The 22,733-nt window shown below is 51.5% G+C and overlaps 40 non-coding genes across 40 annotated transcripts; 30 read left to right on the top strand and 10 right to left on the bottom strand.

Annotated features, from left to right (window-relative positions):
• Window positions 1-740: 740 nt before the first annotated feature.
• Window positions 741-814, bottom strand: Trnal-aag. Its single transcript has one exon. It is a non-coding gene; the product is annotated as a tRNA-Leu (tRNA).
• A 379-nt stretch (window positions 815-1,193) lies between these two features.
• Window positions 1,194-1,266, top strand: Trnav-cac. Its single transcript has one exon. It is a non-coding gene; the product is annotated as a tRNA-Val (tRNA).
• A 157-nt stretch (window positions 1,267-1,423) lies between these two features.
• On the top strand, window positions 1,424-1,496 carry Trnav-aac. The gene has a single exon. It is a non-coding gene; the product is annotated as a tRNA-Val (tRNA).
• A 1,174-nt stretch (window positions 1,497-2,670) lies between these two features.
• Window positions 2,671-2,743, top strand: Trnav-cac. The gene has a single exon. It is a non-coding gene; the product is annotated as a tRNA-Val (tRNA).
• Window positions 2,744-2,901: 158 nt separating this feature from the next.
• On the top strand, window positions 2,902-2,974 carry Trnav-aac. Its single transcript has one exon. It is a non-coding gene; the product is annotated as a tRNA-Val (tRNA).
• Window positions 2,975-3,696: 722 nt separating this feature from the next.
• On the bottom strand, window positions 3,697-3,770 carry Trnap-agg. Its single transcript has one exon. It is a non-coding gene; the product is annotated as a tRNA-Pro (tRNA).
• A 378-nt stretch (window positions 3,771-4,148) lies between these two features.
• Trnav-cac lies at window positions 4,149-4,221 on the top strand. Its single transcript has one exon. It is a non-coding gene; the product is annotated as a tRNA-Val (tRNA).
• A 158-nt stretch (window positions 4,222-4,379) lies between these two features.
• Trnav-aac lies at window positions 4,380-4,452 on the top strand. The gene has a single exon. It is a non-coding gene; the product is annotated as a tRNA-Val (tRNA).
• A 1,177-nt stretch (window positions 4,453-5,629) lies between these two features.
• Trnav-cac lies at window positions 5,630-5,702 on the top strand. Its single transcript has one exon. It is a non-coding gene; the product is annotated as a tRNA-Val (tRNA).
• A 158-nt stretch (window positions 5,703-5,860) lies between these two features.
• Trnav-aac lies at window positions 5,861-5,933 on the top strand. The gene has a single exon. It is a non-coding gene; the product is annotated as a tRNA-Val (tRNA).
• A 721-nt stretch (window positions 5,934-6,654) lies between these two features.
• On the bottom strand, window positions 6,655-6,728 carry Trnap-agg. Its single transcript has one exon. It is a non-coding gene; the product is annotated as a tRNA-Pro (tRNA).
• Window positions 6,729-7,107: 379 nt separating this feature from the next.
• Trnav-cac lies at window positions 7,108-7,180 on the top strand. The gene has a single exon. It is a non-coding gene; the product is annotated as a tRNA-Val (tRNA).
• A 158-nt stretch (window positions 7,181-7,338) lies between these two features.
• Window positions 7,339-7,411, top strand: Trnav-aac. The gene has a single exon. It is a non-coding gene; the product is annotated as a tRNA-Val (tRNA).
• Window positions 7,412-8,133: 722 nt separating this feature from the next.
• Trnap-agg lies at window positions 8,134-8,207 on the bottom strand. Its single transcript has one exon. It is a non-coding gene; the product is annotated as a tRNA-Pro (tRNA).
• Window positions 8,208-8,586: 379 nt separating this feature from the next.
• Window positions 8,587-8,659, top strand: Trnav-cac. Its single transcript has one exon. It is a non-coding gene; the product is annotated as a tRNA-Val (tRNA).
• Window positions 8,660-8,817: 158 nt separating this feature from the next.
• Window positions 8,818-8,890, top strand: Trnav-aac. Its single transcript has one exon. It is a non-coding gene; the product is annotated as a tRNA-Val (tRNA).
• A 724-nt stretch (window positions 8,891-9,614) lies between these two features.
• Trnap-agg lies at window positions 9,615-9,688 on the bottom strand. The gene has a single exon. It is a non-coding gene; the product is annotated as a tRNA-Pro (tRNA).
• Window positions 9,689-10,067: 379 nt separating this feature from the next.
• Window positions 10,068-10,140, top strand: Trnav-cac. Its single transcript has one exon. It is a non-coding gene; the product is annotated as a tRNA-Val (tRNA).
• Window positions 10,141-10,298: 158 nt separating this feature from the next.
• Trnav-aac lies at window positions 10,299-10,371 on the top strand. Its single transcript has one exon. It is a non-coding gene; the product is annotated as a tRNA-Val (tRNA).
• A 1,177-nt stretch (window positions 10,372-11,548) lies between these two features.
• Trnav-cac lies at window positions 11,549-11,621 on the top strand. The gene has a single exon. It is a non-coding gene; the product is annotated as a tRNA-Val (tRNA).
• A 158-nt stretch (window positions 11,622-11,779) lies between these two features.
• On the top strand, window positions 11,780-11,852 carry Trnav-aac. The gene has a single exon. It is a non-coding gene; the product is annotated as a tRNA-Val (tRNA).
• A 723-nt stretch (window positions 11,853-12,575) lies between these two features.
• On the bottom strand, window positions 12,576-12,649 carry Trnap-agg. Its single transcript has one exon. It is a non-coding gene; the product is annotated as a tRNA-Pro (tRNA).
• Window positions 12,650-13,028: 379 nt separating this feature from the next.
• Window positions 13,029-13,101, top strand: Trnav-cac. Its single transcript has one exon. It is a non-coding gene; the product is annotated as a tRNA-Val (tRNA).
• Window positions 13,102-13,259: 158 nt separating this feature from the next.
• On the top strand, window positions 13,260-13,332 carry Trnav-aac. The gene has a single exon. It is a non-coding gene; the product is annotated as a tRNA-Val (tRNA).
• Window positions 13,333-14,055: 723 nt separating this feature from the next.
• Window positions 14,056-14,129, bottom strand: Trnap-agg. Its single transcript has one exon. It is a non-coding gene; the product is annotated as a tRNA-Pro (tRNA).
• Window positions 14,130-14,508: 379 nt separating this feature from the next.
• On the top strand, window positions 14,509-14,581 carry Trnav-cac. Its single transcript has one exon. It is a non-coding gene; the product is annotated as a tRNA-Val (tRNA).
• Window positions 14,582-14,739: 158 nt separating this feature from the next.
• Trnav-aac lies at window positions 14,740-14,812 on the top strand. Its single transcript has one exon. It is a non-coding gene; the product is annotated as a tRNA-Val (tRNA).
• Window positions 14,813-15,535: 723 nt separating this feature from the next.
• On the bottom strand, window positions 15,536-15,609 carry Trnap-agg. Its single transcript has one exon. It is a non-coding gene; the product is annotated as a tRNA-Pro (tRNA).
• A 379-nt stretch (window positions 15,610-15,988) lies between these two features.
• Trnav-cac lies at window positions 15,989-16,061 on the top strand. The gene has a single exon. It is a non-coding gene; the product is annotated as a tRNA-Val (tRNA).
• A 158-nt stretch (window positions 16,062-16,219) lies between these two features.
• Trnav-aac lies at window positions 16,220-16,292 on the top strand. The gene has a single exon. It is a non-coding gene; the product is annotated as a tRNA-Val (tRNA).
• Window positions 16,293-17,015: 723 nt separating this feature from the next.
• Trnap-agg lies at window positions 17,016-17,089 on the bottom strand. The gene has a single exon. It is a non-coding gene; the product is annotated as a tRNA-Pro (tRNA).
• A 379-nt stretch (window positions 17,090-17,468) lies between these two features.
• Trnav-cac lies at window positions 17,469-17,541 on the top strand. The gene has a single exon. It is a non-coding gene; the product is annotated as a tRNA-Val (tRNA).
• Window positions 17,542-17,699: 158 nt separating this feature from the next.
• On the top strand, window positions 17,700-17,772 carry Trnav-aac. The gene has a single exon. It is a non-coding gene; the product is annotated as a tRNA-Val (tRNA).
• Window positions 17,773-18,495: 723 nt separating this feature from the next.
• Trnap-agg lies at window positions 18,496-18,569 on the bottom strand. The gene has a single exon. It is a non-coding gene; the product is annotated as a tRNA-Pro (tRNA).
• A 379-nt stretch (window positions 18,570-18,948) lies between these two features.
• Trnav-cac lies at window positions 18,949-19,021 on the top strand. The gene has a single exon. It is a non-coding gene; the product is annotated as a tRNA-Val (tRNA).
• A 158-nt stretch (window positions 19,022-19,179) lies between these two features.
• Window positions 19,180-19,252, top strand: Trnav-aac. The gene has a single exon. It is a non-coding gene; the product is annotated as a tRNA-Val (tRNA).
• A 1,175-nt stretch (window positions 19,253-20,427) lies between these two features.
• Window positions 20,428-20,500, top strand: Trnav-cac. The gene has a single exon. It is a non-coding gene; the product is annotated as a tRNA-Val (tRNA).
• Window positions 20,501-20,658: 158 nt separating this feature from the next.
• Window positions 20,659-20,731, top strand: Trnav-aac. The gene has a single exon. It is a non-coding gene; the product is annotated as a tRNA-Val (tRNA).
• A 1,176-nt stretch (window positions 20,732-21,907) lies between these two features.
• Window positions 21,908-21,980, top strand: Trnav-cac. The gene has a single exon. It is a non-coding gene; the product is annotated as a tRNA-Val (tRNA).
• A 158-nt stretch (window positions 21,981-22,138) lies between these two features.
• Window positions 22,139-22,211, top strand: Trnav-aac. Its single transcript has one exon. It is a non-coding gene; the product is annotated as a tRNA-Val (tRNA).
• The last annotated feature ends 522 nt before the right edge of the window (window positions 22,212-22,733 follow it).

Here is a 22,733-nt window from a genome sequence, read left to right as displayed (position 1 = left end):
CGATCCCGGGGCGGAAACACTTTTTCATCACTTTAAGCAAGACTTACTAACATGCATCTGCTACCACCTGTACCCGAAACCTTCGTAATCGCCTTCACGCGTCGGACCAGAGTGTCAATTGCTCACGTCGAATAAGAAATTCGTTTGATATTGACGGCGAGCTTTTTGCGCTGACTCAGCCACTGACGTGCGATCAGTTTGCACAAAACGCGTTGGCTCGTCCGGGATTTGAACCCGGACCTCCTGCACCCTAAGCAGGAATTATACCCATTTTTTTTTTTTTTTTTTTGAACCTGTCTCCACTGTTAGGACACTAAGCAGTGTGGTTAGCTGCATTCAACCCCCGTGGCAATGTCTTGCAGTCCTCCAGCTTTGTTGACCACAGTTAGGTGCCTCGATAAGAGGTGGACAGGTGTCGCATCGCTCTCGCCGTCACTTGTTACCACGAATCGTACTTAACGTAGTTTTCTGCAAGCGTCAGCGTAGCGTCAGTCGAGCTAAGTCGGGCCAAGTCGCATAAGAGGAGCAACAAAATGCGCATTTCCGGTACCGGGAATCGAACCCGCGCCTCCTGGGTGAGAGCCAGGTACCCTAGCCACTTTGTTTTTTTTTATTTTTTTTTTTAACGCGTCGGACCAGAGTGTCAATTGCTCACATCGAATAAGAAGTTCATTTGATATTGACGGCGAGCTTTTTGCGCTGACTCAGCCACTGACGTGCGATCAGTTTGCACAAAACGCTAGGGCTCGTCCGGGATTTGAACCCGGGACCTCCTGCACCTTAAGCAGGAATCATACCCCTAGACCAACGAGCGCTGTGACACGGTGATTGCCAATTATTCCAATCCCTCGATGTCGTCCAGGGTGCCCTGGAAGTCTCGTGTACGCTGGCGGGATGGGGGCGGCCTTCCTGGGCTGTCGGTACCTTCATGTAGAGCTGCCGCTGGGCTCGCACTGCTTGCTGCTGAGAAAGTGATTGCTTTGCTGATATGACTCGCAATAACGACTGCGCGAAACGCCGCTATCTCGTTAGGGGTGCTACGGCAGACACCCTCTCGAGCACCCCGAAGACTTCTTGAGCCCTCGGCTGTGATGGGTTCCAGGCTGACAAAAGATCTGTCGTGTGTGCATTCGCCGACGATAGAAAGGCTGAGGCAAGTTTGAGTGAAAAAGGATGGACTCGTCGTGTCCGTCGTTTCCGTAGTGTAGCGGTTATCACGTCTGCTTCACACGCAGAAGGTCCCCGGTTCGATCCCGGGCGGGAACAGTATTTTCCTGCCTATGTCGTATTGTCCTCCAATGAGCCACTTCGTGTGTGGATCTGCCGCACGTCCTTCGTTTTGCAAGTACCACATTTATTGAATTTTTTAGTTACGATGGCAACATCACTACAAGTTGTCTGTGCAGTACGGTGCACACAAGCAGTTTCCGTGGTGTAGCGGTTATCACGTCTGCCTAACACGCAGAAGGTCCCCGGTTCGATCCCGGGCGGAAACACTTTTTCATCACTTTAAGCAAGACTTACTAACATGCATCTGCTACCACCTGTACCCGAAACCTTCGTAATCGCCTTCACGCGTCGGACCAGAGTGTCAATTGCTCACGTCGAATAAGAAATTCGTTTGATATTGACGGCGAGCTTTTTGCGCTGACTCAGCCACTGACGTGCGATCAGTTTGCACAAAACGCGTTGGCTCGTCCGGGATTTGAACCCGGGACCTCCTGCACCCTAAGCAGGAATTATACCCATTTTTTTTTTTTTTTTTTTTGAACCTGTCTCCACTGTTAGGACACTAAGCAGTGTGGTTAGCTGCATTCAACCCCCGTGGCAATGTCTTGCAGTCCTCCAGCTTTGTTGACCACAGTTAGGTGCCTCGATAAGAGGTGGACAGGTGTCGCATCGCTCTCGCCGTCACTTGTTACCACGAATCGTACTTAACGTAGTTTTCTGCAAGCGTCAGCGTAGCGTCAGTCGAGCTAAGTCGGGCCAAGTCGCATAAGAGGAGCAACAAAATGCGCATTTCCGGTACCGGAATCGACCCGCGCCTCCTGGTGAGAGCCAGGTACCCTAGCCACTTTTTTTTTTTTTATTTTTTTTTTTTAACGCGTCGGACCAGAGTGTCAATTGCTCACATCGAATAAGAAGTTCATTTGATATTGACGGCGAGCTTTTTGCGCTGACTCAGCCACTGACGTGCGATCAGTTTGCACAAAACGCTAGGGCTCGTCCGGGATTTGAACCCGGACTTCCTGCACCCTAAGCAGGAATCATACCCCTAGACCAACGAGCGCTGTGACACGGTGATTGCCAATTATTCCAATCCCTCGATGTCGTCCAGGGTGCCCTGGAAGTCTCGTGTACGCTGGCGGGATGGGGGCGGCCTTCCTGGGCTGTCGGTACCTTCATGTAGAGCTGCCGCTGGGCTCGCACTGCTTGCTGCTGAGAAAGTGATTGCTTTGCTGATATGACTCGCAATAACGGACTGCGCGAAACGCCGCTATCTCGTTAGGGGTGCTACGGCAGACACCCTCTCGAGCACCCCGAAGACTTCTTGAGCCCTCGGCTGTGATGGGTTCCAGGCTGACAAAAGATCTGTCGTGTGTGCATTCGCCGACGATAGAAAGGCTGAGGCAAGTTTGAGTGAAAAAGGATGGACTCGTCGTGTCCGTCGTTTCCGTAGTGTAGCGGTTATCACGTCTGCTTCACACGCAGAAGGTCCCCGGTTCGATCCCGGGCGGGAACAGTATTTTCCTGCCTATGTCGTATTGTCCTCCAATGAGCCACTTCGTGTGTGGATCTGCCGCACGTCCCTTCGTTTTGCAAGTACCACATTTATTGAATTTTTTAGTTACGATGGCAACATCACTACAAGTTGTCTGTGCAGTACGGTGCACACAAGCAGTTTCCGTGGTGTAGCGGTTATCACGTCTGCCTAACACGCAGAAGGTCCCCGGTTCGATCCCGGGCGGAAACACTTTTTCATCACTTTAAGCAAGACTTACTAACATGCATCTGCTACCACCTGTACCCGAAACCTTCGTAATCGCCTTCACGCGTCGGACCAGAGTGTCAATTGCTCACGTCGAATAAGAAATTCGTTTGATATTGACGGCGAGCTTTTTGCGCTGACTCAGCCACTGACGTGCGATCAGTTTTGCACAAAACGCGTTGGCTCGTCCGGGATTTGAACCCGGGACCTCCTGCACCCTAAGCAGGAATTATACCCATTTTTTTTTTTTTTTTTTGAACCTGTCTCCACTGTTAGGACACTAAGCAGTGTGGTTAGCTGCATTCAACCCCCGTGGCAATGTCTTGCAGTCCTCCAGCTTTGTTGACCACAGTTAGGTGCCTCGATAAGAGGTGGACAGGTGTCGCATCGCTCTCGCCGTCACTTGTTACCACGAATCGTACTTAACGTAGTTTTCTGCAAGCGTCAGCGTAGCGTCAGTCGAGCTAAGTCGGGCCAAGTCGCATAAGAGGAGCAACAAAATGCGCATTTCCGGTACCGGGAATCGAACCCGCGCCTCCTGGGTGAGAGCCAGGTACCCTAGCCACTTTTTTTTTTTTTATTTTTTTTTTTAACGCGTCGGACCAGAGTGTCAATTGCTCACATCGAATAAGAAGTTCATTTGATATTGACGGCGAGCTTTTTGCGCTGACTCAGCCACTGACGTGCGATCAGTTTGCACAAAACGCTAGGGCTCGTCCGGGATTTGAACCCGGGACCTCCTGCACCCTAAGCAGGAATCATACCCCTAGACCAACGAGCGCTGTGACACGGTGATTGCCAATTATTCCAATCCCTCGATGTCGTCCAGGGTGCCCTGGAAGTCTCGTGTACGCTGGCGGGATGGGGGCGGCCTTCCTGGCTGTCGGTACCTTCATGTAGAGCTGCCGCTGGGCTCGCACTGCTTGCTGCTGAGAAAGTGATTGCTTTGCTGATATGACTCGCAATAACGACTGCGCGAAACGCCGCTATCTCGTTAGGGGTGCTACGGCAGACACCCTCTCGAGCACCCCGAAGACTTCTTGAGCCCTCGGCTGTGATGGGTTCCAGGCTGACAAAAGATCTGTCGTGTGTGCATTCGCCGACGATAGAAAGGCTGAGGCAAGTTTGAGTGAAAAAGGATGGACTCGTCGTGTCCGTCGTTTCCGTAGTGTAGCGGTTATCACGTCTGCTTCACACGCAGAAGGTCCCCGGTTCGATCCCGGGCGGGAACAGTATTTTCCTGCCTATGTCGTATTGTCCTCCAATGAGCCACTTCGTGTGTGGATCTGCCGCACGTCCCTTCGTTTTGCAAGTACCACATTTATTGAATTTTTTAGTTACGATGGCAACATCACTACAAGTTGTCTGTGCAGTACGGTGCACACAAGCAGTTTCCGTGGTGTAGCGGTTATCACGTCTGCCTAACACGCAGAAGGTCCCCGGTTCGATCCCGGGCGGAAACACTTTTTCATCACTTTAAGCAAGACTTACTAACATGCATCTGCTACCACCTGTACCCGAAACCTTCGTAATCGCCTTCACGCGTCGGACCAGAGTGTCAATTGCTCACGTCGAATAAGAAATTCGTTTGATATTGACGGCGAGCTTTTTGCGCTGACTCAGCCACTGACGTGCGATCAGTTTGCACAAAACGCGTTGGCTCGTCCGGGATTTGAACCCGGGACCTCCTGCACCCTAAGCAGGAATTATACCCATTTTTTTTTTTTTTTTTTTTGAACCTGTCTCCACTGTTAGGACACTAAGCAGTGTGGTTAGCTGCATTCAACCCCCGTGGCAATGTCTTGCAGTCCTCCAGCTTTGTTGACCACAGTTAGGTGCCTCGATAAGAGGTGGACAGGTGTCGCATCGCTCTCGCCGTCACTTGTTACCACGAATCGTACTTAACGTAGTTTTCTGCAAGCGTCAGCGTAGCGTCAGTCGAGCTAAGTCGGGCCAAGTCGCATAAGAGGAGCAACAAAATGCGCATTTCCGGTACCGGGAATCGAACCCGCGCCTCCTGGGTGAGAGCCAGGTACCCTAGCCACTTTTTTTTTTTTTATTTTTTTTTTTTAACGCGTCGGACCAGAGTGTCAATTGCTCACATCGAATAAGAAGTTCATTTGATATTGACTTCGAGCTTTTTGCGCTGACTCAGCCACTGACGTGCGATCAGTTTGCACAAAACGCTAGGGCTCGTCCGGGATTTGAACCCGGGACTTCCTGCACCCTAAGCAGGAATCATACCCCTAGACCAACGAGCGCTGTGACACGGTGATTGCCAATTATTCCAATCCCTCGATGTCGTCCAGGGTGCCCTGGAAGTCTCGTGTACGCTGGCGGGATGGGGGCGGCCTTCCTGGGCTGTCGGTACCTTCATGTAGAGCTGCCGCTGGGCTCGCACTGCTTGCTGCTGAGAAAGTGATTGCTTTGCTGATATGACTCGCAATAACGACTGCGCGAAACGCCGCTATCTCGTTAGGGGTGCTACGGCAGACACCCTCTCGAGCACCCCGAAGACTTCTTGAGCCCTCGGCTGTGATGGGTTCCAGGCTGACAAAAGATCTGTCGTGTGTGCATTCGCCGACGATAGAAAGGCTGAGGCAAGTTTGAGTGAAAAAGGATGGACTCGTCGTGTCCGTCGTTTCCGTAGTGTAGCGGTTATCACGTCTGCTTCACACGCAGAAGGTCCCCGGTTCGATCCCGGGCGGGAACAGTATTTTCCTGCCTATGTCGTATTGTCCTCCAATGAGCCACTTCGTGTGTGGATCTGCCGCACGTCCCTTCGTTTTGCAAGTACCACATTTATTGAATTTTTTAGTTACGATGGCAACATCACTACAAGTTGTCTGTGCAGTACGGTGCACACAAGCAGTTTCCGTGGTGTAGCGGTTATCACGTCTGCCTAACACGCAGAAGGTCCCCGGTTCGATCCCGGGCGGAAACACTTTTTCATCACTTTAAGCAAGACTTACTAACATGCATCTGCTACCACCTGTACCCGAAACCTTCGTAATCGCCTTCACGCGTCGGACCAGAGTGTCAATTGCTCACGTCGAATAAGAAATTCGTTTGATATTGACGGCGAGCTTTTTGCGCTGACTCAGCCACTGACGTGCGATCAGTTTGCACAAAACGCGTTGGCTCGTCCGGGATTTGAACCCGGGACCTCCTGCACCCTAAGCAGGAATTATACCCATTTTTTTTTTTTTTTTTTGAACCTGTCTCCACTGTTAGGACACTAAGCAGTGTGGTTAGCTGCATTCAACCCCCGTGGCAATGTCTTGCAGTCCTCCAGCTTTGTTGACCACAGTTAGGTGCCTCGATAAGAGGTGGACAGGTGTCGCATCGCTCTCGCCGTCACTTGTTACCACGAATCGTACTTAACGTAGTTTTCTGCAAGCGTCAGCGTAGCGTCAGTCGAGCTAAGTCGGGCCAAGTCGCATAAGAGGAGCAACAAAATGCGCATTTCCGGTACCGGGAATCGAACCCGCGCCTCCTGGGTGAGAGCCAGGTACCCTAGCCACTTTTTTTTTTTTTATTTTTTTTTTTAACGCGTCGGACCAGAGTGTCAATTGCTCACATCGAATAAGAAGTTCATTTGATATTGACGGCGAGCTTTTTGCGCTGACTCAGCCACTGACGTGCGATCAGTTTGCACAAAACGCTAGGGCTCGTCCGGGATTTGAACCCGGGACCTCCTGCACCCTAAGCAGGAATCATACCCCTAGACCAACGAGCGCTGTGACACGGTGATTGCCAATTATTCCAATCCCTCGATGTCGTCCAGGGTGCCCTGGAAGTCTCGTGTACGCTGGCGGGATGGGGGCGGCCTTCCTGGGCTGTCGGTACCTTCATGTAGAGCTGCCGCTGGGCTCGCACTGCTTGCTGCTGAGAAAGTGATTGCTTTGCTGATATGACTCGCAATAACGACTGCGCGAAACGCCGCTATCTCGTTAGGGGTGCTACGGCAGACACCCTCTCGAGCACCCCGAAGACTTCTTGAGCCCTCGGCTGTGATGGGTTCCAGGCTGACAAAAGATCTGTCGTGTGTGCATTCGCCGACGATAGAAAGGCTGAGGCAAGTTTGAGTGAAAAAGGATGGACTCGTCGTGTCCGTCGTTTCCGTAGTGTAGCGGTTATCACGTCTGCTTCACACGCAGAAGGTCCCCGGTTCGATCCCGGGCGGGAACAGTATTTTCCTGCCTATGTCGTATTGTCCTCCAATGAGCCACTTCGTGTGTGGATCTGCCGCACGTCCCTTCGTTTTGCAAGTACCACATTTATTGAATTTTTTAGTTACGATGGCAACATCACTACAAGTTGTCTGTGCAGTACGGTGCACACAAGCAGTTTCCGTGGTGTAGCGGTTATCACGTCTGCCTAACACGCAGAAGGTCCCCGGTTCGATCCCGGGCGGAAACACTTTTTCATCACTTTAAGCAAGACTTACTAACATGCATCTGCTACCACCTGTACCCGAAACCTTCGTAATCGCCTTCACGCGTCGGACCAGAGTGTCAATTGCTCACGTCGAATAAGAAATTCGTTTGATATTGACGGCGAGCTTTTTGCGCTGACTCAGCCACTGACGTGCGATCAGTTTGCACAAAACGCGTTGGCTCGTCCGGGATTTGAACCCGGGACCTCCTGCACCCTAAGCAGGAATTATACCCATTTTTTTTTTTTTTTTTTTGAACCTGTCTCCACTGTTAGGACACTAAGCAGTGTGGTTAGCTGCATTCAACCCCCGTGGCAATGTCTTGCAGTCCTCCAGCTTTGTTGACCACAGTTAGGTGCCTCGATAAGAGGTGGACAGGTGTCGCATCGCTCTCGCCGTCACTTGTTACCACGAATCGTACTTAACGTAGTTTTCTGCAAGCGTCAGCGTAGCGTCAGTCGAGCTAAGTCGGGCCAAGTCGCATAAGAGGAGCAACAAAATGCGCATTTCCGGTACCGGGAATCGAACCCGCGCCTCCTGGGTGAGAGCCAGGTACCCTAGCCACTTTTTTTTTTTTATTTTTTTTTTTTAACGCGTCGGACCAGAGTGTCAATTGCTCACATCGAATAAGAAGTTCATTTGATATTGACGGCGAGCTTTTTGCGCTGACTCAGCCACTGACGTGCGATCAGTTTGCACAAAACGCTAGGGCTCGTCCGGGATTTGAACCCGGGACCTCCTGCACCCTAAGCAGGAATCATACCCCTAGACCAACGAGCGCTGTGACACGGTGATTGCCAATTATTCCAATCCCTCGATGTCGTCCAGGGTGCCCTGGAAGTCTCGTGTACGCTGGCGGGATGGGGGCGGCCTTCCTGGGCTGTCGGTACCTTCATGTAGAGCTGCCGCTGGGCTCGCACTGCTTGCTGCTGAGAAAGTGATTGCTTTGCTGATATGACTCGCAATAACGACTGCGCGAAACGCCGCTATCTCGTTAGGGGTGCTACGGCAGACACCCTCTCGAGCACCCCGAAGACTTCTTGAGCCCTCGGCTGTGATGGGTTCCAGGCTGACAAAAGATCTGTCGTGTGTGCATTCGCCGACGATAGAAAGGCTGAGGCAAGTTTGAGTGAAAAAGGATGGACTCGTCGTGTCCGTCGTTTCCGTAGTGTAGCGGTTATCACGTCTGCTTCACACGCAGAAGGTCCCCGGTTCGATCCCGGGCGGGAACAGTATTTTCCTGCCTATGTCGTATTGTCCTCCAATGAGCCACTTCGTGTGTGGATCTGCCGCACGTCCCTTCGTTTTGCAAGTACCACATTTATTGAATTTTTTAGTTACGATGGCAACATCACTACAAGTTGTCTGTGCAGTACGGTGCACACAAGCAGTTTCCGTGGTGTAGCGGTTATCACGTCTGCCTAACACGCAGAAGGTCCCCGGTTCGATCCCGGGCGGAAACACTTTTTCATCACTTTAAGCAAGACTTACTAACATGCATCTGCTACCACCTGTACCCGAAACCTTCGTAATCGCCTTCACGCGTCGGACCAGAGTGTCAATTGCTCACGTCGAATAAGAAATTCGTTTGATATTGACGGCGAGCTTTTTGCGCTGACTCAGCCACTGACGTGCGATCAGTTTGCACAAAACGCGTTGGCTCGTCCGGGATTTGAACCCGGGACCTCCTGCACCCTAAGCAGGAATTATACCCATTTTTTTTTTTTTTTTTTTGAACCTGTCTCCACTGTTAGGACACTAAGCAGTGTGGTTAGCTGCATTCAACCCCCGTGGCAATGTCTTGCAGTCCTCCAGCTTTGTTGACCACAGTTAGGTGCCTCGATAAGAGGTGGACAGGTGTCGCATCGCTCTCGCCGTCACTTGTTACCACGAATCGTACTTAACGTAGTTTTCTGCAAGCGTCAGCGTAGCGTCAGTCGAGCTAAGTCGGGCCAAGTCGCATAAGAGGAGCAACAAAATGCGCATTTCCGGTACCGGGAATCGAACCCGCGCCTCCTGGGTGAGAGCCAGGTACCCTAGCCACTTTTTTTTTTTTTATTTTTTTTTTTTTAACGCGTCGGACCAGAGTGTCAATTGCTCACATCGAATAAGAAGTTCATTTGATATTGACGGCGAGCTTTTTGCGCTGACTCAGCCACTGACGTGCGATCAGTTTGCACAAAACGCTAGGGCTCGTCCGGGATTTGAACCCGGGACCTCCTGCACCCTAAGCAGGAATCATACCCCTAGACCAACGAGCGCTGTGACACGGTGATTGCCAATTATTCCAATCCCTCGATGTCGTCCAGGGTGCCCTGGAAGTCTCGTGTACGCTGGCGGGATGGGGGCGGCCTTCCTGGGCTGTCGGTACCTTCATGTAGAGCTGCCGCTGGGCTCGCACTGCTTGCTGCTGAGAAAGTGATTGCTTTGCTGATATGACTCGCAATAACGACTGCGCGAAACGCCGCTATCTCGTTAGGGGTGCTACGGCAGACACCCTCTCGAGCACCCCGAAGACTTCTTGAGCCCTCGGCTGTGATGGGTTCCAGGCTGACAAAAGATCTGTCGTGTGTGCATTCGCCGACGATAGAAAGGCTGAGGCAAGTTTGAGTGAAAAAGGATGGACTCGTCGTGTCCGTCGTTTCCGTAGTGTAGCGGTTATCACGTCTGCTTCACACGCAGAAGGTCCCCGGTTCGATCCCGGGCGGGAACAGTATTTTCCTGCCTATGTCGTATTGTCCTCCAATGAGCCACTTCGTGTGTGGATCTGCCGCACGTCCCTTCGTTTTGCAAGTACCACATTTATTGAATTTTTTAGTTACGATGGCAACATCACTACAAGTTGTCTGTGCAGTACGGTGCACACAAGCAGTTTCCGTGGTGTAGCGGTTATCACGTCTGCCTAACACGCAGAAGGTCCCCGGTTCGATCCCGGGCGGAAACACTTTTTCATCACTTTAAGCAAGACTTACTAACATGCATCTGCTACCACCTGTACCCGAAACCTTCGTAATCGCCTTCACGCGTCGGACCAGAGTGTCAATTGCTCACGTCGAATAAGAAATTCGTTTGATATTGACGGCGAGCTTTTTGCGCTGACTCAGCCACTGACGTGCGATCAGTTTGCACAAAACGCGTTGGCTCGTCCGGGATTTGAACCCGGGACCTCCTGCACCCTAAGCAGGAATTATACCCATTTTTTTTTTTTTTTTTTTTGAACCTGTCTCCACTGTTAGGACACTAAGCAGTGTGGTTAGCTGCATTCAACCCCCGTGGCAATGTCTTGCAGTCCTCCAGCTTTGTTGACCACAGTTAGGTGCCTCGATAAGAGGTGGACAGGTGTCGCATCGCTCTCGCCGTCACTTGTTACCACGAATCGTACTTAACGTAGTTTTCTGCAAGCGTCAGCGTAGCGTCAGTCGAGCTAAGTCGGGCCAAGTCGCATAAGAGGAGCAACAAAATGCGCATTTCCGGTACCGGGAATCGAACCCGCGCCTCCTGGGTGAGAGCCAGGTACCCTAGCCACTTTTTTTTTTTTTATTTTTTTTTTTTAACGCGTCGGACCAGAGTGTCAATTGCTCACATCGAATAAGAAGTTCATTTGATATTGACGGCGAGCTTTTTGCGCTGACTCAGCCACTGACGTGCGATCAGTTTGCACAAAACGCTAGGGCTCGTCCGGGATTTGAACCCGGGACTTCCTGCACCCTAAGCAGGAATCATACCCCTAGACCAACGAGCGCTGTGACACGGTGATTGCCAATTATTCCAATCCCTCGATGTCGTCCAGGGTGCCCTGGAAGTCTCGTGTACGCTGGCGGGATGGGGGCGGCCTTCCTGGGCTGTCGGTACCTTCATGTAGAGCTGCCGCTGGGCTCGCACTGCTTGCTGCTGAGAAAGTGATTGCTTTGCTGATATGACTCGCAATAACGACTGCGCGAAACGCCGCTATCTCGTTAGGGGTGCTACGGCAGACACCCTCTCGAGCACCCCGAAGACTTCTTGAGCCCTCGGCTGTGATGGGTTCCAGGCTGACAAAAGATCTGTCGTGTGTGCATTCGCCGACGATAGAAAGGCTGAGGCAAGTTTGAGTGAAAAAGGATGGACTCGTCGTGTCCGTCGTTTCCGTAGTGTAGCGGTTATCACGTCTGCTTCACACGCAGAAGGTCCCCGGTTCGATCCCGGGCGGGAACAGTATTTTCCTGCCTATGTCGTATTGTCCTCCAATGAGCCACTTCGTGTGTGGATCTGCCGCACGTCCCTTCGTTTTGCAAGTACCACATTTATTGAATTTTTTAGTTACGATGGCAACATCACTACAAGTTGTCTGTGCAGTACGGTGCACACAAGCAGTTTCCGTGGTGTAGCGGTTATCACGTCTGCCTAACACGCAGAAGGTCCCCGGTTCGATCCCGGGCGGAAACACTTTTTCATCACTTTAAGCAAGACTTACTAACATGCATCTGCTACCACCTGTACCCGAAACCTTCGTAATCGCCTTCACGCGTCGGACCAGAGTGTCAATTGCTCACGTCGAATAAGAAATTCGTTTGATATTGACGGCGAGCTTTTTGCGCTGACTCAGCCACTGACGTGCGATCAGTTTGCACAAAACGCGTTGGCTCGTCCGGGATTTGAACCCGGGACCTCCTGCACCCTAAGCAGGAATTATACCCATTTTTTTTTTTTTTTTTTTTGAACCTGTCTCCACTGTTAGGACACTAAGCAGTGTGGTTAGCTGCATTCAACCCCCGTGGCAATGTCTTGCAGTCCTCCAGCTTTGTTGACCACAGTTAGGTGCCTCGATAAGAGGTGGACAGGTGTCGCATCGCTCTCGCCGTCACTTGTTACCACGAATCGTACTTAACGTAGTTTTCTGCAAGCGTCAGCGTAGCGTCAGTCGAGCTAAGTCGGGCCAAGTCGCATAAGAGGAGCAACAAAATGCGCATTTCCGGTACCGGGAATCGAACCCGCGCCTCCTGGGTGAGAGCCAGGTACCCTAGCCACTTTTTTTTTTTTTATTTTTTTTTTTAACGCGTCGGACCAGAGTGTCAATTGCTCACATCGAATAAGAAGTTCATTTGATATTGACGGCGAGCTTTTTGCGCTGACTCAGCCACTGACGTGCGATCAGTTTGCACAAAACGCTAGGGCTCGTCCGGGATTTGAACCCGGGACCTCCTGCACCCTAAGCAGGAATCATACCCCTAGACCAACGAGCGCTGTGACACGGTGATTGCCAATTATTCCAATCCCTCGATGTCGTCCAGGGTGCCCTGGAAGTCTCGTGTACGCTGGCGGGATGGGGGCGGCCTTCCTGGGCTGTCGGTACCTTCATGTAGAGCTGCCGCTGGGCTCGCACTGCTTGCTGCTGAGAAAGTGATTGCTTTGCTGATATGACTCGCAATAACGACTGCGCGAAACGCCGCTATCTCGTTAGGGGTGCTACGGCAGACACCCTCTCGAGCACCCCGAAGACTTCTTGAGCCCTCGGCTGTGATGGGTTCCAGGCTGACAAAAGATCTGTCGTGTGTGCATTCGCCGACGATAGAAAGGCTGAGGCAAGTTTGAGTGAAAAAGGATGGACTCGTCGTGTCCGTCGTTTCCGTAGTGTAGCGGTTATCACGTCTGCTTCACACGCAGAAGGTCCCCGGTTCGATCCCGGGCGGGAACAGTATTTTCCTGCCTATGTCGTATTGTCCTCCAATGAGCCACTTCGTGTGTGGATCTGCCGCACGTCCCTTCGTTTTGCAAGTACCACATTTATTGAATTTTTTAGTTACGATGGCAACATCACTACAAGTTGTCTGTGCAGTACGGTGCACACAAGCAGTTTCCGTGGTGTAGCGGTTATCACGTCTGCCTAACACGCAGAAGGTCCCCGGTTCGATCCCGGGCGGAAACACTTTTTCATCACTTTAAGCAAGACTTACTAACATGCATCTGCTACCACCTGTACCCGAAACCTTCGTAATCGCCTTCACGCGTCGGACCAGAGTGTCAATTGCTCACGTCGAATAAGAAATTCGTTTGATATTGACGGCGAGCTTTTTGCGCTGACTCAGCCACTGACGTGCGATCAGTTTGCACAAAACGCGTTGGCTCGTCCGGGATTTGAACCCGGGACCTCCTGCACCCTAAGCAGGAATTATACCCATTTTTTTTTTTTTTTTTTTGAACCTGTCTCCACTGTTAGGACACTAAGCAGTGTGGTTAGCTGCATTCAACCCCCGTGGCAATGTCTTGCAGTCCTCCAGCTTTGTTGACCACAGTTAGGTGCCTCGATAAGAGGTGGACAGGTGTCGCATCGCTCTCGCCGTCACTTGTTACCACGAATCGTACTTAACGTAGTTTTCTGCAAGCGTCAGCGTAGCGTCAGTCGAGCTAAGTCGGGCCAAGTCGCATAAGAGGAGCAACAAAATGCGCATTTCCGGTACCGGGAATCGAACCCGCGCCTCCTGGGTGAGAGCCAGGTACCCTAGCCACTTTTTTTTTTTTTATTTTTTTTTTTTAACGCGTCGGACCAGAGTGTCAATTGCTCACATCGAATAAGAAGTTCATTTGATATTGACGGCGAGCTTTTTGCGCTGACTCAGCCACTGACGTGCGATCAGTTTGCACAAAACGCTAGGGCTCGTCCGGGATTTGAACCCGGGACCTCCTGCACCCTAAGCAGGAATCATACCCCTAGACCAACGAGCGCTGTGACACGGTGATTGCCAATTATTCCAATCCCTCGATGTCGTCCAGGGTGCCCTGGAAGTCTCGTGTACGCTGGCGGGATGGGGGCGGCCTTCCTGGGCTGTCGGTACCTTCATGTAGAGCTGCCGCTGGGCTCGCACTGCTTGCTGCTGAGAAAGTGATTGCTTTGCTGATATGACTCGCAATAACGACTGCGCGAAACGCCGCTATCTCGTTAGGGGTGCTACGGCAGACACCCTCTCGAGCACCCCGAAGACTTCTTGAGCCCTCGGCTGTGATGGGTTCCAGGCTGACAAAAGATCTGTCGTGTGTGCATTCGCCGACGATAGAAAGGCTGAGGCAAGTTTGAGTGAAAAAGGATGGACTCGTCGTGTCCGTCGTTTCCGTAGTGTAGCGGTTATCACGTCTGCTTCACACGCAGAAGGTCCCCGGTTCGATCCCGGGCGGGAACAGTATTTTCCTGCCTATGTCGTATTGTCCTCCAATGAGCCACTTCGTGTGTGGATCTGCCGCACGTCCCTTCGTTTTGCAAGTACCACATTTATTGAATTTTTTAGTTACGATGGCAACATCACTACAAGTTGTCTGTGCAGTACGGTGCACACAAGCAGTTTCCGTGGTGTAGCGGTTATCACGTCTGCCTAACACGCAGAAGGTCCCCGGTTCGATCCCGGGCGGAAACACTTTTTCATCACTTTAAGCAAGACTTACTAACATGCATCTGCTACCACCTGTACCCGAAACCTTCGTAATCGCCTTCACGCGTCGGACCAGAGTGTCAATTGCTCACGTCGAATAAGAAATTCGTTTGATATTGACGGCGAGCTTTTTGCGCTGACTCAGCCACTGACGTGCGATCAGTTTGCACAAAACGCGTTGGCTCGTCCGGGATTTGAACCCGGGACCTCCTGCACCCTAAGCAGGAATTATACCCATTTTTTTTTTTTTTTTTTTTGAACCTGTCTCCACTGTTAGGACACTAAGCAGTGTGGTTAGCTGCATTCAACCCCCGTGGCAATGTCTTGCAGTCCTCCAGCTTTGTTGACCACAGTTAGGTGCCTCGATAAGAGGTGGACAGGTGTCGCATCGCTCTCGCCGTCACTTGTTACCACGAATCGTACTTAACGTAGTTTTCTGCAAGCGTCAGCGTAGCGTCAGTCGAGCTAAGTCGGGCCAAGTCGCATAAGAGGAGCAACAAAATGCGCATTTCCGGTACCGGGAATCGAACCCGCGCCTCCTGGGTGAGAGCCAGGTACCCTAGCCACTTTGTTTTTTTTTATTTTTTTTTTTAACGCGTCGGACCAGAGTGTCAATTGCTCACATCGAATAAGAAGTTCATTTGATATTGACGGCGAGCTTTTTGCGCTGACTCAGCCACTGACGTGCGATCAGTTTGCACAAAACGCTAGGGCTCGTCCGGGATTTGAACCCGGGACCTCCTGCACCCTAAGCAGGAATCATACCCCTAGACCAACGAGCGCTGTGACACGGTGATTGCCAATTATTCCAATCCCTCGATGTCGTCCAGGGTGCCCTGGAAGTCTCGTGTACGCTGGCGGGATGGGGGCGGCCTTCCTGGGCTGTCGGTACCTTCATGTAGAGCTGCCGCTGGGCTCGCACTGCTTGCTGCTGAGAAAGTGATTGCTTTGCTGATATGACTCGCAATAACGACTGCGCGAAACGCCGCTATCTCGTTAGGGGTGCTACGGCAGACACCCTCTCGAGCACCCCGAAGACTTCTTGAGCCCTCGGCTGTGATGGGTTCCAGGCTGACAAAAGATCTGTCGTGTGTGCATTCGCCGACGATAGAAAGGCTGAGGCAAGTTTGAGTGAAAAAGGATGGACTCGTCGTGTCCGTCGTTTCCGTAGTGTAGCGGTTATCACGTCTGCTTCACACGCAGAAGGTCCCCGGTTCGATCCCGGGCGGGAACAGTATTTTCCTGCCTATGTCGTATTGTCCTCCAATGAGCCACTTCGTGTGTGGATCTGCCGCACGTCCCTTCGTTTTGCAAGTACCACATTTATTGAATTTTTTAGTTACGATGGCAACATCACTACAAGTTGTCTGTGCAGTACGGTGCACACAAGCAGTTTCCGTGGTGTAGCGGTTATCACGTCTGCCTAACACGCAGAAGGTCCCCGGTTCGATCCCGGGCGGAAACACTTTTTCATCACTTTAAGCAAGACTTACTAACATGCATCTGCTACCACCTGTACCCGAAACCTTCGTAATCGCCTTCACGCGTCGGACCAGAGTGTCAATTGCTCACGTCGAATAAGAAATTCGTTTGATATTGACGGCGAGCTTTTTGCGCTGACTCAGCCACTGACGTGCGATCAGTTTGCACAAAACGCGTTGGCTCGTCCGGGATTTGAACCCGGGACCTCCTGCACCCTAAGCAGGAATTATACCCATTTTTTTTTTTTTTTTTTTTGAACCTGTCTCCACTGTTAGGACACTAAGCAGTGTGGTTAGCTGCATTCAACCCCCGTGGCAATGTCTTGCAGTCCTCCAGCTTTGTTGACCACAGTTAGGTGCCTCGATAAGAGGTGGACAGGTGTCGCATCGCTCTCGCCGTCACTTGTTACCACGAATCGTACTTAACGTAGTTTTCTGCAAGCGTCAGCGTAGCGTCAGTCGAGCTAAGTCGGGCCAAGTCGCATAAGAGGAGCAACAAAATGCGCATTTCCGGTACCGGGAATCGAACCCGCGCCTCCTGGGTGAGAGCCAGGTACCCTAGCCACTTTTTTTTTTTTTATTTTTTTTTTTAACGCGTCGGACCAGAGTGTCAATTGCTCACATCGAATAAGAAGTTCATTTGATATTGACGGCGAGCTTTTTGCGCTGACTCAGCCACTGACGTGCGATCAGTTTGCACAAAACGCTAGGGCTCGTCCGGGATTTGAACCCGGGACCTCCTGCACCCTAAGCAGGAATCATACCCCTAGACCAACGAGCGCTGTGACACGGTGATTGCCAATTATTCCAATCCCTCGATGTCGTCCAGGGTGCCCTGGAAGTCTCGTGTACGCTGGCGGGATGGGGGCGGCCTTCCTGGGCTGTCGGTACCTTCATGTAGAGCTGCCGCTGGGCTCGCACTGCTTGCTGCTGAGAAAGTGATTGCTTTGCTGATATGACTCGCAATAACGACTGCGCGAAACGCCGCTATCTCGTTAGGGGTGCTACGGCAGACACCCTCTCGAGCACCCCGAAGACTTCTTGAGCCCTCGGCTGTGATGGGTTCCAGGCTGACAAAAGATCTGTCGTGTGTGCATTCGCCGACGATAGAAAGGCTGAGGCAAGTTTGAGTGAAAAAGGATGGACTCGTCGTGTCCGTCGTTTCCGTAGTGTAGCGGTTATCACGTCTGCTTCACACGCAGAAGGTCCCCGGTTCGATCCCGGGCGGGAACAGTATTTTCCTGCCTATGTCGTATTGTCCTCCAATGAGCCACTTCGTGTGTGGATCTGCCGCACGTCCCTTCGTTTTGCAAGTACCACATTTATTGAATTTTTTAGTTACGATGGCAACATCACTACAAGTTGTCTGTGCAGTACGGTGCACACAAGCAGTTTCCGTGGTGTAGCGGTTATCACGTCTGCCTAACACGCAGAAGGTCCCCGGTTCGATCCCGGGCGGAAACACTTTTTCATCACTTTAAGCAAGACTTACTAACATGCATCTGCTACCACCTGTACCCGAAACCTTCGTAATCGCCTTCACGCGTCGGACCAGAGTGTCAATTGCTCACGTCGAATAAGAAATTCGTTTGATATTGACGGCGAGCTTTTTGCGCTGACTCAGCCACTGACGTGCGATCAGTTTGCACAAAACGCGTTGGCTCGTCCGGGATTTGAACCCGGGACCTCCTGCACCCTAAGCAGGAATTATACCCATTTTTTTTTTTTTTTTTTTTGAACCTGTCTCCACTGTTAGGACACTAAGCAGTGTGGTTAGCTGCATTCAACCCCCGTGGCAATGTCTTGCAGTCCTCCAGCTTTGTTGACCACAGTTAGGTGCCTCGATAAGAGGTGGACAGGTGTCGCATCGCTCTCGCCGTCACTTGTTACCACGAATCGTACTTAACGTAGTTTTCTGCAAGCGTCAGCGTAGCGTCAGTCGAGCTAAGTCGGGCCAAGTCGCATAAGAGGAGCAACAAAATGCGCATTTCCGGTACCGGGAATCGAACCCGCGCCTCCTGGGTGAGAGCCAGGTACCCTAGCCACTTTTTTTTTTTTTATTTTTTTTTTTAACGCGTCGGACCAGAGTGTCAATTGCTCACATCGAATAAGAAGTTCATTTGATATTGACGGCGAGCTTTTTGCGCTGACTCAGCCACTGACGTGCGATCAGTTTGCACAAAACGCTAGGGCTCGTCCGGGATTTGAACCCGGGACCTCCTGCACCCTAAGCAGGAATCATACCCCTAGACCAACGAGCGCTGTGACACGGTGATTGCCAATTATTCCAATCCCTCGATGTCGTCCAGGGTGCCCTGGAAGTCTCGTGTACGCTGGCGGGATGGGGGCGGCCTTCCTGGGCTGTCGGTACCTTCATGTAGAGCTGCCGCTGGGCTCGCACTGCTTGCTGCTGAGAAAGTGATTGCTTTGCTGATATGACTCGCAATAACGACTGCGCGAAACGCCGCTATCTCGTTAGGGGTGCTACGGCAGACACCCTCTCGAGCACCCCGAAGACTTCTTGAGCCCTCGGCTGTGATGGGTTCCAGGCTGACAAAAGATCTGTCGTGTGTGCATTCGCCGACGATAGAAAGGCTGAGGCAAGTTTGAGTGAAAAAGGATGGACTCGTCGTGTCCGTCGTTTCCGTAGTGTAGCGGTTATCACGTCTGCTTCACACGCAGAAGGTCCCCGGTTCGATCCCGGGCGGGAACAGTATTTTCCTGCCTATGTCGTATTGTCCTCCAATGAGCCACTTCGTGTGTGGATCTGCCGCACGTCCCTTCGTTTTGCAAGTACCACATTTATTGAATTTTTTAGTTACGATGGCAACATCACTACAAGTTGTCTGTGCAGTACGGTGCACACAAGCAGTTTCCGTGGTGTAGCGGTTATCACGTCTGCCTAACACGCAGAAGGTCCCCGGTTCGATCCCGGGCGGAAACACTTTTTCATCACTTTAAGCAAGACTTACTAACATGCATCTGCTACCACCTGTACCCGAAACCTTCGTAATCGCCTTCACGCGTCGGACCAGAGTGTCAATTGCTCACGTCGAATAAGAAATTCGTTTGATATTGACGGCGAGCTTTTTGCGCTGACTCAGCCACTGACGTGCGATCAGTTTGCACAAAACGCGTTGGCTCGTCCGGGATTTGAACCCGGGACCTCCTGCACCCTAAGCAGGAATTATACCCATTTTTTTTTTTTTTTTTTTGAACCTGTCTCCACTGTTAGGACACTAAGCAGTGTGGTTAGCTGCATTCAACCCCCGTGGCAATGTCTTGCAGTCCTCCAGCTTTGTTGACCACAGTTAGGTGCCTCGATAAGAGGTGGACAGGTGTCGCATCGCTCTCGCCGTCACTTGTTACCACGAATCGTACTTAACGTAGTTTTCTGCAAGCGTCAGCGTAGCGTCAGTCGAGCTAAGTCGGGCCAAGTCGCATAAGAGGAGCAACAAAATGCGCATTTCCGGTACCGGGAATCGAACCCGCGCCTCCTGGGTGAGAGCCAGGTACCCTAGCCACTTTTTTTTTTTTTATTTTTTTTTTTAACGCGTCGGACCAGAGTGTCAATTGCTCACATCGAATAAGAAGTTCATTTGATATTGACGGCGAGCTTTTTGCGCTGACTCAGCCACTGACGTGCGATCAGTTTGCACAAAACGCTAGGGCTCGTCCGGGATTTGAACCCGGGACCTCTTGCACCCTAAGCAGGAATCATACCCCTAGACCAACGAGCGCTGTGACACGGTGATTGCCAATTATTCCAATCCCTCGATGTCGTCCAGGGTGCCCTGGAAGTCTCGTGTACGCTGGCGGGATGGGGGCGGCCTTCCTGGGCTGTCGGTACCTTCATGTAGAGCTGCCGCTGGGCTCGCACTGCTTGCTGCTGAGAAAGTGATTGCTTTGCTGATATGACTCGCAATAACGACTGCGCGAAACGCCGCTATCTCGTTAGGGGTGCTACGGCAGACACCCTCTCGAGCACCCCGAAGACTTCTTGAGCCCTCGGCTGTGATGGGTTCCAGGCTGACAAAAGATCTGTCGTGTGTGCATTCGCCGACGATAGAAAGGCTGAGGCAAGTTTGAGTGAAAAAGGATGGACTCGTCGTGTCCGTCGTTTCCGTAGTGTAGCGGTTATCACGTCTGCTTCACACGCAGAAGGTCCCCGGTTCGATCCCGGGCGGGAACAGTATTTTCCTGCCTATGTCGTATTGTCCTCCAATGAGCCACTTCGTGTGTGGATCTGCCGCACGTCCCTTCGTTTTGCAAGTACCACATTTATTGAATTTTTTAGTTACGATGGCAACATCACTACAAGTTGTCTGTGCAGTACGGTGCACACAAGCAGTTTCCGTGGTGTAGCGGTTATCACGTCTGCCTAACACGCAGAAGGTCCCCGGTTCGATCCCGGGCGGAAACACTTTTTCATCACTTTAAGCAAGACTTACTAACATGCATCTGCTACCACCTGTACCCGAAACCTTCGTAATCGCCTTCACGCGTCGGACCAGAGTGTCAATTGCTCACGTCGAATAAGAAATTCGTTTGATATTGACGGCGAGCTTTTTGCGCTGACTCAGCCACTGACGTGCGATCAGTTTGCACAAAACGCGTTGGCTCGTCCGGGATTTGAACCCGGGACCTCCTGCACCCTAAGCAGGAATTATACGCATTTTTTTTTTTTTTTTTTTGAACCTGTCTCCACTGTTAGGACACTAAGCAGTGTGGTTAGCTGCATTCAACCCCCGTGGCAATGTCTTGCAGTCCTCCAGCTTTGTTGACCACAGTTAGGTGCCTCGATAAGAGGTGGACAGGTGTCGCATCGCTCTCGCCGTCACTTGTTACCACGAATCGTACTTAACGTAGTTTTCTGCAAGCGTCAGCGTAGCGTCAGTCGAGCTAAGTCGGGCCAAGTCGCATAAGAGGAGCAACAAAATGCGCATTTCCGGTACCGGGAATCGAACCCGCGCCTCCTGGGTGAGAGCCAGGTACCCTAGCCACTTTTTTTTTTTTTATTTTTTTTTTTTAACGCGTCGGACCAGAGTGTCAATTGCTCACATCGAATAAGAAGTTCATTTGATATTGACGGCGAGCTTTTTGCGCTGACTCAGCCACTGACGTGCGATCAGTTTGCACAAAACGCTAGGGCTCGTCCGGGATTTGAACCCGGGACTTCCTGCACCCTAAGCAGGAATCATACCCCTAGACCAACGAGCGCTGTGACACGGTGATTGCCAATTATTCCAATCCCTCGATGTCGTCCAGGGTGCCCTGGAAGTCTCGTGTACGCTGGCGGGATGGGGGCGGCCTTCCTGGGCTGTCGGTACCTTCATGTAGAGCTGCCGCTGGGCTCGCACTGCTTGCTGCTGAGAAAGTGATTGCTTTGCTGATATGACTCGCAATAACGACTGCGCGAAACGCCGCTATCTCGTTAGGGGTGCTACGGCAGACACCCTCTCGAGCACCCCGAAGACTTCTTGAGCCCTCGGCTGTGATGGGTTCCAGGCTGACAAAAGATCTGTCGTGTGTGCATTCGCCGACGATAGAAAGGCTGAGGCAAGTTTGAGTGAAAAAGGATGGACTCGTCGTGTCCGTCGTTTCCGTAGTGTAGCGGTTATCACGTCTGCTTCACACGCAGAAGGTCCCCGGTTCGATCCCGGGCGGGAACAGTATTTTCCTGCCTATGTCGTATTGTCCTCCAATGAGCCACTTCGTGTGTGGATCTGCCGCACGTCCCTTCGTTTTGCAAGTACCACATTTATTGAATTTTTTAGTTACGATGGCAACATCACTACAAGTTGTCTGTGCAGTACGGTGCACACAAGCAGTTTCCGTGGTGTAGCGGTTATCACGTCTGCCTAACACGCAGAAGGTCCCCGGTTCGATCCCGGGCGGAAACACTTTTTCATCACTTTAAGCAAGACTTACTAACATGCATCTGCTACCACCTGTACCCGAAACCTTCGTAATCGCCTTCACGCGTCGGACCAGAGTGTCAATTGCTCACGTCGAATAAGAAATTCGTTTGATATTGACGGCGAGCTTTTTGCGCTGACTCAGCCACTGACGTGCGATCAGTTTGCACAAAACGCGTTGGCTCGTCCGGGATTTGAACCCGGGACCTCCTGCACCCTAAGCAGGAATTATACCCATTTTTTTTTTTTTTTTTGAACCTGTCTCCACTGTTAGGACACTAAGCAGTGTGGTTAGCTGCATTCAACCCCCGTGGCAATGTCTTGCAGTCCTCCAGCTTTGTTGACCACAGTTAGGTGCCTCGATAAGAGGTGGACAGGTGTCGCATCGCTCTCGCCGTCACTTGTTACCACGAATCGTACTTAACGTAGTTTTCTGCAAGCGTCAGCGTAGCGTCAGTCGAGCTAAGTCGGGCCAAGTCGCATAAGAGGAGCAACAAAATGCGCATT

This window comes from Schistocerca piceifrons, unplaced genomic scaffold (assembly GCF_021461385.2).
Source record: "Schistocerca piceifrons isolate TAMUIC-IGC-003096 unplaced genomic scaffold, iqSchPice1.1 HiC_scaffold_655, whole genome shotgun sequence".
Lineage (NCBI taxonomy): Eukaryota > Metazoa > Arthropoda > Insecta > Orthoptera > Acrididae > Schistocerca > Schistocerca piceifrons.
Note: the sequence above shows the minus strand (reverse complement) of the source record. Positions and strands in the feature narration are given on the sequence as shown.